Below are 13,344 nucleotides of genomic sequence, written 5' to 3'. Positions count from 1 at the left end.
ATATGTTACATGAACACACAGAAGAAATTCCAGGCCTTCTGTCATAAAATAGTGACAAAGAAAGGGAAATGCTGATCATCCCATTTTTCAACAGGACACAGTACAGGCATGCACCGAGACATCATCCTGTAGACCCTAGGTATGTGAAATTATTGCTAATGTCAAAATTTTCAGAAAACAGAACCATACCGTGCACCAGCAACACCACCACTGGGTACATGTCCCACAGAAAGGAACTAAGTGTAAGTAGTTCTGTGTATCTACAGCTCCGTGTCTGAAGCACCAGGGAGCAGTTCATACATCTACAGTCCCATGTTTGAAGCACATTTTCAGCCATGAAGGAAAAAGCAAGGAGCATCTGGTGTGCCCATCAACAACGATAATCACTTGCCTCTTGAAACAGCAGACCAATAAAACCCACCTGCCAAACGGCATGTGAGAGTAACCACTTCTCCAAATGCCACCGTGGGAGAAAAAGGAATGATTTAAGTTTTGTCTGCAAAGCAGACATTCCTGGGGGACTTTTCCAACTGGGTTGGATGGAATAGGAAAACCACAATCAGAACTCCAAATTGACAGGCATAAGATGTCCCCAAATCAGATATGCTCGGGAGCAGAAACTCATTCTCATACCACAGTCCCCACTAGGAGGGCAAGGATGCAGATAAAGTAGACTGCATTTCTGTCTCACTAAAAGGGAATAGTATCTTGGCAAACAAAATGAGCGGAGAGTTCATCAGACGAAGTGGTCAGGAGTTTGTTGTATATATGCAAAATGGAATACTATCCAGCCATTTGAAAAGAATGAAGTCCTGTCACTTGAAGCAAGAAGTATGGAACTGGAAGTAAGTGAAAACAATCCAGACACAGAAAGACAAATACTGTACCCACTCCCTCACAAACACAAGCTAAAAACAATCGGGGGCCAGTGCTGTGGCACGGTAGGTTAAGGCTCTGCCTGTGGTGCCAGAATCCCATGTGGGCACCGGTTCTTACCCCTGCTGCTCCTCTTCTGAACCAGCTCTCTGGTTATGGGTTGAGAAAGCAATGGAAGGTGGCCCTAGTGCTTGGGCCCCTACATCCACTTTGGGAGACCCACAAAAAGCTCCTGGCTCCTGGCTTTGAATTTGCTCTGCTGCAGCTGTTGCAGCCATTTGGGTAGTGAAGGAGCAGAAGGAAAACATCTCTCTGTCTCTCCCTCTCTCTGCAGCTCTGCCTTTCAAATAAAAATAAATAAATCTTTAAAATACACCAATCTGAATATATACTAATTAATAAAGGATGTAAGAGGTTGGAGGGAAAATGCAAGGAGTTTGGATGATGGGTACCAAGTCAGAGTAAGATCAAAGAAATAACTTCCTAATGTTACACAGAATAATGGAGAGGATAGCTCACAATAATGGAGTATGTGTTGTATGAACATACAGAAGAAATCCCAAGACTTCAATCATAAGTACTGACAAACAAAGGGAAATACTGATCACCCCATTTTTAATCAGGACACATTACAGACATGTACCAAAATATCATACAGCAGCCCTTAAGTAGGTACAATTATTGTTAACTTCAAAATTAAAAAAAAAATAACCTTCACGTGAACTAGAAACTCCATCGCTGTGTATACACCAAATGGACAGGAACTAAGTATTTCAGATACTTTTGGTCCCATGTGTAATGCACCAGGGATGACGTACTTAGACTCTGATGACATTTTCAGCCACGAAGAAAGAAGCAAGGAGAAGTCTGGTGTTGGCTTACATAACAGGAAGCACGTGCCATTTGCTACAGCAGGTCAATAAAATCCACTTGCCAGGTAGCATGTGAATAATCACCACTCCAAGTGCAACCGTGCAACAAAGAGGAATGACAGTTTTGTCTACACAGCAGGTATTCCTTGGGAACTTCCACAACTGACGTGGATACAATAGGAAAGCTACAAGCTGAAATCCAAGTCGACAGGCCTATGATGTCCCAAATAACATAAGCCAGGGAGACTCCACTATGAAAGCAAGGATGCAGATAATACATAGTGCGGTTTTGCTACATTAAAAGGCAGTAGAATTTTGGCAATCAAAATAGCTGAGAGTTGGTCAGTGAGGTTAGGCCCGTAGCACAGATATCAACAGTGTCCCACCAAAGGGGGTACTCCAATGTAAGGGTATGGACTATCCAGTTTGAGGCCACACAAAGGCCACTAGCAATTGGTGATGTCCCAAGAATTGGTGGACATGTGAATTTCAAGATGGCCTTGAGTGAGGGTGGGCTGCTCAAGGACCAGTAGGATGATCACACGTTCTGCCCACTTCCATCTAACTTGAGATTCCCAGTGGCTGGAGGCCAGGACACAGCTCATGATGCTGAGTGAGGTAGTCCAAACTCTCTGTGAGTCAAACAGTAGTGTCACTAAAAGCTCACAGCTAAGTTCAAGTCCTTTACCCATGTGAGCCTCAGAACCACAAACTATCCGCCAAGGTGCATGCTTGTGGGTGACTGGTGAGATAGGTGGGTCTTAGGGTTCACTAGAGGTGAGGATGTTGGTGTTATCACAAAGTGAAAATGTGCTGGGCTTCCTTGGTTGAAACCGAGTCACTGAGGAGAAGGAGTTATATGGGGATTTGCTGAGGAATTTTTCTGAATTCCTTTTTCAAAACGTACACCAAAAATTTGAGGTTGCAAGCTCTCACCTCCTATGGGACTAGGGTCCACACTGACTGGGACAAGGCGTCAGATGCTGATGTTTGAGGCCCATTTTTCCTCCTCCTCTTGATTATCAGTTGAAACAACGTCCTCAACATAGTGTCACAGGTGGATGCTAGATGACAACTGAAGGCCAGCCAGAGCCTGTTAACACAGACCACGAGCCCTGGGGGACCAGAGGCAGCCCACAGAAGTCTCAGAAAGGTGCAGTGTTGGCCTTCAAGTTAAAAAGTAAATGGCCCCAAATCTCCACCGGACACAATAAAATGCTTGCCACACCAATAATGGCAAAATTCTCAGGGGCAGCCTGGTAATGTCAAGTAAGGCGAATTCAAAGTGAGGCATGACCTTCTTGAGGTCGTGGTAATCTGCAGGATGCCTCCAATCCTATCCTCCAGCTTTGAGAAGGTGCTTGATGAGTGGGTTAATAGATGACTCAGCGTATTTCAGACAATACTTCTACTACGTCAGGGACAGCTATGCCAATTCCCCACTTGTCTTGCCTGAGTGGCTATTTTAGGGTGCTGACAATATAGGGAGGTGTGTGGTAAATGTCCAGGCTCTAGGCAAGCATGCCACATCAGTACAAAAGACTTGGGCTTGATCTAGGTGAAGAACAGAAGTGTTAGGCTGTCCATACCAAGGAACAGAAATGACAGCTGAGCAGTGGGCAGAAGCAACACAAGGACTCATGGGAAGAGGTTGGGTCCTGTCTTAATGATGGCCATGGCAGTCGACCCAAGGGCATGTCCTCTCCATAGTCTGTCAATGAATATTGCTGGGCAGATGCACTCTACTGGGAAAGATCACAATGCCGTAGGAGTTAGTGCCCAATGATCCACAAGGCTCTATAATGTGACCCTGCTACACGGTGGTTGCCATCCATAAAGTTGCCTGGTGATGACAGCTTACCTTCGTGTGCAGAAGAAGCCTACCATTGTTGAATCTCTGGTGGTCTTCTGTCTAGAAGGCATCCGTGGTGTCCAGAGGGTCTGGAGAAACTCATGAGACTTGCCTGAAGTGAGCCAGTAGGCAGCAGTGCAGCCTGCAAAGCCACTGGCTTTGTTGTTGATGCTCAGAATAGGTCCCATCATGTACACAATGGATCAGAGCAAGTCAGAGAGCACCACATTCGATTACATAGCACTGGACTGCAGGGAGATGTTGAAGGAAACTCTGGCTGTGAACACTCTACGTGTCCACCTTGCTATTTCCCAGGATGCGCAGCGTTTGCATAGCTTGATGAACTTCTGAAGTGGACACCAACAGGGCCAGAAATTTTGCTTGGTCCTGTGGTGGGACCGCTCTTACAAATAACGACGGGAATGCTGACGTTGTGGAACTGCAGGTAAGGCGTCAGCTAACAAAGCTTCCATTTCATATTGTAGTGCTGGGTCATGCCCCAGCTGCTATGCTTCGACTCCAGCTTCCTCCTAAGGTGCAAGGAAAGACAGTGGATCCTGTCTGAAGATCTCAGGCCTCTGCAACCCATGTAGGAGAAGAAGATGGAGTTCCTGCTCCTGGCTTCACCTTGGCTAATCTGTAGCTGACGCAGCCATTTGGAGAGCGAGGTAGTGGATTGGACAATATCCCGATATCTCTCCCTCCATAATGTTTTTTTTTTTTTCCAAATAAAAAATCATTACAATATAACAATAGCCAAGGAACTGAGACACAGTTGTTAAGATGCCATTTGGGTTATCAACGCCCCATATCAGAGTGCCTGGATTTCCGTACAATCTTCTTGCAGTCCAGTTTCCTGCTAATGTACACTCTGATGGGTAGCAGGCATTGGGTCAGATACTTAGGTCTCCTCCACCCCCGTGAGAGAAGTGGATGGAGCTCTTGGCTTCCGACTTTGGCCTAGCCCTTCCATAATGTTTGCAGGCTCTGGGGTTGAGGCCAACAGATGGAAACATTTTTCTCTATCTCACACTGCCATTCTAATAAATTAGAATATAAACGCATCAATACATTGTATTTGGCATGGCAATTAAAGACATCATCTTTGGTGCCAGCATCCCATTACAGAGTAATTACAGAGGATCAACACCTGGTCGTGCATTCAAATCCAGGTTCCTGCTTATGTATACCCTGGGAAACAACAGAGGATGGCTCAGATATTTGGGCCCTTGCCACTCAAGTGGAGTGATCCAGCCAATGGGAAATTTGTCTTCTTGTCTTTCAATGAAACAATGAATAACGCTTAAGCAAATGAATAAATAATTCCACTGGGTCCAAGGTACCTTGTATGGGACTGTCCTACGGGCAGCTTTGCCATTCAGGAGTGGGGGCTGCACATAGTCGCTGAAGAATGCCTAACAGCCTCAGTAGCTCTCTTTTTTTCTTAATTGTACACCATACACGGAAATATAGAGGCTCCTTCTGTAGTGTGGTGTTTAACATGCTCTGGACACCCACTGCAGTAGAAAAAGGGACAGTTTATGGTCACCCTCTGTGCAAACATGACGCCATCTGTTTGTGCTTTCCAGACAAGTCGGACAGGATCTTGATGTAGTTCCGTGAGAGCTGCCAGCTGCCAACTCTGTTGCCCGGTGATTTATAGACTACTTCCTGTCAGGAACACGGCAAGGTTGCCCTTCTCAATGCGTCCCTGTCCAGTCTTTGAGCAGGCTTTGTGTCTCCATCCACAGCAAGGTGTGTACCTCTATGTGGACTTCCTTGGTGTCTGAGATACGGCACTTCACCATCTGAGACAGCTGCAGAGGAGGCAACTACTTTCTTACATGTCCTGGGTGGTGCCTGGCAGCATGTGAGGGGCAGCCGGCAGTCATCTGGTGCATCCAGACTCACCATCTCACAGCACACAAGACTCTGCATCACCCAGGTGCAGGTACAAATGTCTGAAATGATCCCATGAGATCATGTTACTTATATGCTGCGGACAGCAACACTCAGCACACAACCTTGTAAGAAGCCTCACTGTCTCACTGGGAGTCGGGGGGGGGGGCACAGAAAGCAGTGATAAACCAATGGGTGAACCCATGCACTTCATCAGCAATGTCAGTCCACAAGTCTGCCAGGTACTACTCTAATTCCCCCATGGCAAACAACAGAGAAATTTTCCACAGGTAAACTTTTAAGCCTCTATGACATGCTCTTATATTCATAACATGAAATATTCCTCAACACAACTATTAACAATAACTGAATTCAACAACATTGTAGAATACATGATGTTGTGCATGGAAAAATCTAAACACTCCACCAAAAAATGCTTCAAGATGAAAAACCAATTCAGTAAAGTCACAGGTTACATAATCAACATACAAAATACAGTAGCTTCTTTATATTCTAATAACCAACTTGCCAAAAATGAAATTTAAACATTAATCCCATACATAATAGGGACAAAAATAAAACATTTAGGAATAAATGTACCCAAATAAGTAAAAAGATATCTACAATGAAAATTCTAAAACATTGAAGAAATAAATCATCAAGGACTCCCAAAATGGAAAAAAATAGAACTTGCTCATGGATTGCAAGAATTAGTATAATTAAAATACCTATAAAGCAACCTACAAGTTAAATGAAATTCCTATCAAACACCAATGACATTTTTTTTACAGAATGAGAAAATAATCCTAAATTCCATAAGAAATCACAAAATATCAATAACAGCCAAAATGATCCTTAGCAAAATAAAAAAATCAACTTGGACACGTCAGAATACCACACTTCAAAGCTTACTACAAAGCTATAGCAATCAAAGCAGCATGATCATGGAAAATTAATTAATTAATTAATCCACACAGGGAGAGCCAACTGATTTTTCATGAAAGTGCCCAGACTATACATTGGAAAAAAGTACAATCTATTCAGTAAGTGGTGCTGGCAAAACTGGATGCATATATGTAGAACTGAATATTACAGAACCATAAAAAAATTAAAATGCTGTTATTTCTATCAAAATCGTTGCAACTGAAGGACTTCATGCTCAGTGAAATTATCCAGACACAGAAAGACAAATATTAGATGTTCTCCTTTATATATGGGAGCTAAAATTTTCTTTTAAAAAATGAGAAAACAACAAAACATACAAAAAAGAAAATAATGCCTGTGTGTATCAGTATTGCTGCAAATACAGTTTTGTCACACTTTCTTTTATATCTTTGTCAAACAAATTCTTAAGAATGATATGCTGGCCGGTGCCGTGGCTCAATAGGCTAATCCTCCACCTGAGGCGCCAGCACACCATGGGTTCTAGTCCCGGTCCAGGCGCCGGATTCTGTCCCGGTTGCCCCTCTTCCAGGCCAGCTCTCTGCTATGGCCCAGGAGTGCAGTGGAGGATGGCCCGGGTGCTTGGGCCCTGCACCCGCATGGGAGACCAGGAGAAGCACCTGGCTCCTGGCTTCGGATCAGGATCAGCGTGATGCACCGGCCACAGCGTGACGGCCGTGGCGGCCACTGGAGGGTGAACCAAGAGCAAAAAGAAAGACCTTTCTCTCTCCTCTCTATCCACTCTGCCTGTCAAAAAAAAAAAAAAAAAAAAAAAAAAAGAGAGAGAGAAAAGAATGATATGCTACTATAATTTTAATAATTCATGATCGTTTTAAAATTTACTGTGTATGAGCGTAGCTGACATTTTTATACAAACCTCTGATTTAATAAATATAAATCTCGTAAGCACACCTTTTGGATTATAGTCATTCTTCCCCCCATACCCTCCCTCCCACCCACAAACCATCCCAACTCCTACTCCCTCTTCCATCCCATTCTTCATTGAGATTCATTTTTAATTATCTTTACATACAGAAGATCAACTCTATACAAAGTAAAGATTTCAACAGACTGCACCCACACAGACACACAAAGTTGAAAGTACTGTTTGAGGACTAGTTTTACCATTAATTCTCATAGTACAACACTTTAAGGACACAGGTCCTACATGGGGAGCACGTGCACAGCGACACCTGTTGTTGATGTAACAACTGACACTCTTATATTTGACATCAGTGAGCACCCTAGGCTCTTGGTCATGAGCTGCCAAGGCTATGGAAGCCTCTTGAGTCCACAAACTCCAACATGATTTAGACAAGGCCATAATCAAAGTGCAAGTTCTCTCCTTCCTTCAGAGATAGGTACTGACCTCTCTGACAGCCCTTCCTTTCCCCTGGGATCTTACTCCCAGAGATCTTTCATGTGGGTGACTTTTTGCCACAGTGTCTCAGCTTTCCATGCCTGGAATGCTCTCATGGGCTTTTTAGCCAGATCCGAATGCCTTAACGGCTGACTCTGAGCTAGAGTGCTGTTCAGGGTATTTGTCATTCTATGAGTCTGCTGTGTGGCCTGCTTCCCATGTTGGATCATTCTCTCCTTTTTAATTCTATTACTATTAGCAGACACTTGGTCTTATTTATGTGATCCCTTTGACACTTAATGCCATCTTACTAGTTAAAGTGATCAATTCGAGTATACAACTGATCCTAAAGATGGGACTTCGTTTGTTTGATAATTTTTATGGCCCTTGCCTATATTCTTCCTTACTAGCTGAACTCTTTATGAGTGAAATATAAAGCTCTTAGGAGGCAAGTTAAAAAAAATATACACTATTTCAAAAATAATAAAAGATTTAAAGAGAATGACAAGCCCTTACTTTCTAAATTTTTGGTTTGTTAAGAATAGTATACAAACTGCAATGTCTCTGTAGGGATTCTCAAAATCCAATAAAATCTCAATTATGAAAAAAAGCTTATCTCGTATTCATTGTATTGCTCTGATGCTATTCAATTTCACATACACGTGAAAACATACTACCATTTTCTTAATTAAAGGAAACAATCTAAAATAAATATGCATCACCAACTTAAAATGCAGCATAATAGCCTTTTGACTGAGCACGTCAAGAAAGAACCATTCAGTCATTTACAGGCTATGTTTTTGTATTGATTAACCTTTTTCAAATACCATAATATTAGTTGTGACATTAATCATTTAAAACCCCTTAACCTTATACACCAAGTAACATGTTGGTATTTTTACTTACATTTTATCCACAAGAGTTGTACATATGTATGGGCTAGTGTGACATTTCAATACTTATATAAAATTTGTACTGATCAAATCTACATTTCTCTTTGGACATTATTTTACGCTTAGAGCCTTGAGCTCGTGTACTTGGTTTGCTAATAAAAGATCTAACAGAGATTACTGTGAGCTACACACAGCCCACTGTGTGACTTTAGGAAATGACTCAATGATCTACTGCCACTAGGATACAGCATCATCCGTAAACCCTTTTTTCCACCTCGTTTTAATATCGCAACTGGTTTCAAAAGCAAAACACAGAGAAACAATAAAGGGGAGAGGGGGAGAGACAAAGAGAGAAAGATACCCACCCGTCTAGCAGTTCATTACCCAAATGCCCACAAGGGCTGATCTGACCCAGGCTGAGCTGGGAGATGGTCTCCAAGGTGGTAGCAAGAATCCCACTACTTAAACCATCATTGCTGCCACTGGTATCCTGAGCATTGTCTTTCCCACTAGGCCAAACATCCATCCTTCAAAAAACTCTGACATAGCCTCATATAGCCCTGGCTTCCAGAGGAGGAGGCCACAGTCCCCTGTCTTGACCCCATCACTGCATGGTCTCCTACTCCCCAATCACCACACATGCCCCCATGTGTGCCTCCCACAACCTCCCTAACTTCAACCAGCCCACTGTCTTCTCTGGCATAAGGGCCACATCATAATACAGCTTCAGATATCTGTATGTGGATACTCAGTTTGGTTCTGCCTGAGATATGGGTACCCGGGTCTGCTGAGTGTACACTTAACAACCCCAGTGTGCAATGAGGCCCAGTGTCACCTGGGGACCTAGTACCACAGATAGAACAGAACATCAGAGCACTGAAGCTAGGACGGCGGCACGGGACTCAGACCACGAGCCAGCAGTAAGGGCCAACCTGGCTTCTGCCAGCTTCTGCCAAGCTCCTGCTCAACTCCAGCCACAGCATCTGGTTAAACGGATCCAACGGAAGACACTGGGAACCCTGGCCCACCAGGGCTGCCAAACATGCAGTCACTGGACGTAAGGGCCCACATCTGAGGCAGAAGCAACCTAGCTATCCACATGTACAAAACTGAAACTGTGGCACGGCACTGTCACACCACATATTAAAATCAACTCAAAATGAACTGAGAGTCCACACAGAAGATCTGAACCCTTACAACTTATAAAATAGAAAAATCCTTGACATTAGCCTCAAGAGTGGTTGCTCATGTGTTAACAATTAAGCACATGAGCAAATAAAAGGAAATGAAACTACAACAAACTAGTAAAGCAAGGATCAATGAAATGAAAAGGCAAACCAATGAATAGGAGAGAATGTTAGCAAACCAGATGTGCGATCAAGGGAGTAATACAAGGAATGTGCACCACTAAGAAGCAAAGAATACAATTAAAAAGGGACAAAGGACTGAATCAATGTTTTCCAGCAAAGACATACAATGTACCCAGTGGGTATGTGAAAAAGTTCTGAACATTGCTAACATCAGCAAAATGCAAATCAAGATGACAATGGTTATTATCTCCTATCTGTTAAATGGCTACTGTTAAAAAGCTAAAAGATAACAAGTATTGGGCACAACATAGAGAAAACGAACACACATTATTGGAGGGAAGGTACACTGTACCGTCCATTATGAAAAACAATATGGAAGTTCCTCAAATACAATTTAAAAAGGAACAACCTTTATTGACCATGAATCCAAAAGAAAATCACCATCTCAATGAACTGTCTGCACCCCCACATCACTTCAGCATCATTCACAATTGCACGATATGGAAATAATCCAAATGTTTGCTGATGGACCCATAAGGAAAAATGGGATACACACACAGTGGCATCCTCGCCAAACCTTAAAAAGAAAGGAAATATTACTACTTGTCACAGATGGATCCAAAAGTATGGAACTATAGGACATGACCATGAGGGAAACAAGACACACAGAAATGAGCACTACTACACGATCACACTTCCATGTGGAATATACAAAGTCCAACTAACACAGTCAGAGAGCAGGATGGTGTCTGTGATGAACTGGGAGCATGAAACTGAAGAGAGGGCAGTCAAACGATACAAACATATGGTGATGGGGCTGGAGCTGGGGTGTAAAAAAAAAGCCTGAGCCTCCACCGGCACTGCCAGCATCGCGTATAAGCACCAGACCAGGTCCCAAGTGCTCCACTTACCATTCCCCTCCCTGCTAACGTGCCTGGGAAAGCACTAGAAGATGACCCAAGGACATTGGCCCCAGTGCCAAAGTGGGAGACCTGGGGCAGAGCCCTGCCACTGAGGACATCTGAGGAGGGAAATAATGCATGAGATGAGATATCCCTCATCCTCTCGCTCACCCTGTCTGTCTCTGCCTTACTCTCTTTATCCCTCTCTCCCCTTTTCTCTGTTTCCTGCCTTTCAAAAGAAATGTACAGGGGTCGGCACCGTGGCTCACTAGGTTAATCCTCCACCTGCGACGCCCGGCATCCCATATGGGCACCGGTTCTAGTCCCGGTTGCCCCTCTTCCAGTCCAGCTCTCTGCTGTGGCCAGGGAGTGCAGTGGAGGATGGCCCAAGTGCTTGGGCCCTGTACCCCACGGGAGACCAGGAGAAGTACCTGGCTCCTGCCATTGGATCAGCGCAGCACGCCAGCCACGGCGGCCATTGGAGGGTGAACCAACGGCAAAAGGAAGACCTTTCTCTCTCTCTCTCTCTCTCTCTCTCTCTCTCTCTGTCACTGTCACTGTCCACTCTGCCTGTCAAAAAAAAAAAAAAAGCATAGGAGTGTCAATGAGAGGGCAGGTACGGTAGAAGAATTACTGCTACCAATAAATACAGCTGCTAAAGCTGCAATTATTGAATGCATAAAGTATGTATACCTTAAATAAAAGTTGTCTGGGAAAATACATAAAGAAATAAAATTTGAAAAAGTTACAAAACACGGTAAAAGTGATAAATTTGTTAAGTGGCCTCATTGTACTAATCCTTTCATAGTGTACTGTAAGTACCAGGAGAGTCGAACGGTCTGTGTGAAAATGCAATATGCAGATCAGACTCACATCGAAACACAGAGAACGTGCCTTGAATAGATAGAATTTTTGTTTCTCAGTTACACTGTGAAAATGCTGGAAAAAATAAAGCATTCAAAAATAGGTTCCTATACTTAAAATGCATCATAAAAGTTAAGGAACTTAGGTTAATATTGTGGGGTTTTGGTAGGCTTCATGGGACAGAAATGATGCTAAAACATTCATGATTGGGGCTGGCACTGTGGCATAGCGGGTGAGGCCACCAAATGCAGTGCTGGCATCCTACACGGGCACCAGTTCAAGTCCGGGCTGCTCCACTTCCAATCCAGCTCTCTGCTATGGCCTGGGAAAGCAGTGAAAGACGGCCCAAGTCCTTGGGCCCCTGAACCCACGTGGGAGACCCAGAAGAGGTTCCTGGCTCCTGGCTTCACACTGGCACAGTTCCGGCCCTTGCAGCCAACTGGGGAGTGAACCAGCAGGTGGAAGACCTCTCTCTCTCTCTGCCTCTCCTTCTATCTCTGTGGAAGTCTGACTTTCAAATACATAAATCCTTAAAAAGAACATTCACAACTTGACTAAACTAAATTTCAGGAGATTTATATCTTGAAAATAAAGATTCGGGAATTCCATCAAGAGAATATTTAAGACAATATCCAAGTAACATAATGCATTGTCGCCCCACCCCACCTCCCTCAAACTGAAAACTCAGAAATACAACATGAAAGGAAATGTATCTGAAGGAAACCAGGAAAGTGAAAAGTGAAACGAGAATCCTAAATTACTATGTGCTATTCTCCCACCAATGTGTGCACATTCCTCTGTGCATTTAACATAGCTACTATTATAGGCAGGTTGTGAATTAGCCCAATTAAACTATGGAATGGAAAATGCAGGGCCTGCTTCATCAGTAGGCGACCAGTGACACTGCAAGAAAATGTTAACATAATTTAAATGTCTTTAAAGTAGCACTCTGAAAACCACAGATATACCAATTCATTGAAGGATTTCCTGGACTCCATGCCTGTTCTCTCACTACAGAACTCCCAAATATTTGCAACATTGAACTGCAAGTCAGTTTTAGTTTTCCCATTCATAATTACTGAGGTGTACATAACTCACAAACAAAACAAAGGCATTGTGTGAGGTGAAGACTCCATCTAGTCTCCCCCCCCCCCATAGATACGATTCTAGTCAAACACAGGGAAAGCATCTTAAGACGTTTGGCGTAAACCACTTTAATTTTGGAATTTCCCCAGAAAGTTTCTAAATTTTAACTTCCTGTTAGTAGTACACTAGTAGTTGCTAGCCTAGGGAGAGGCTAGGCTTATGGGAGATGATAAAGTTTTATGGTGGTCACAGGAGCAGAGGTGTGGAAAAGGTGACGGAATTGAGACACAAAAGCGAAAAGCCAAAGAATCACGTATTCATGTGGCTTCCAGAAGGGTGTGGGGACCAGCCAGCCTTTGAGATGCCTGGTGAACGTTATCAGAGAACATGTGTGGACTGGGAGCATGAGAAAACAAGAGAACAGATTTTTCCTGGTTTGTTGTGTGTGAGGGAAAAGAATTATGGAAACAAGGAATCAAGTTTGAAAA

General features: G+C 43.5%; 1 long non-coding RNA gene across 1 annotated transcript in view; it reads right to left on the bottom strand.

Annotated features, from left to right (window-relative positions):
* Positions 1–756: 756 nt before the first annotated feature.
* LOC149124922 (uncharacterized) overlaps positions 757–13,344 on the bottom strand; it is a 29,035-nt gene continuing 16,447 nt past the window's right edge. Inside the window, exon 4 of the long non-coding RNA XR_016211704.1 lies at positions 757–5,561. This is a non-coding gene — a long non-coding RNA (uncharacterized LOC149124922). The remainder of the gene's footprint in view (positions 5,562–13,344) is intronic.

This window comes from Oryctolagus cuniculus, chromosome 8, assembly GCF_051225735.1.
Source record: "Oryctolagus cuniculus isolate XC-2025 breed Fujian yellow rabbit chromosome 8, ASM5122573v1, whole genome shotgun sequence".
In the NCBI taxonomy this organism is placed as follows: Eukaryota; Metazoa; Chordata; class Mammalia; order Lagomorpha; family Leporidae; genus Oryctolagus; species Oryctolagus cuniculus.
This window is presented reverse-complemented; position numbering and strand designations above follow the sequence as displayed.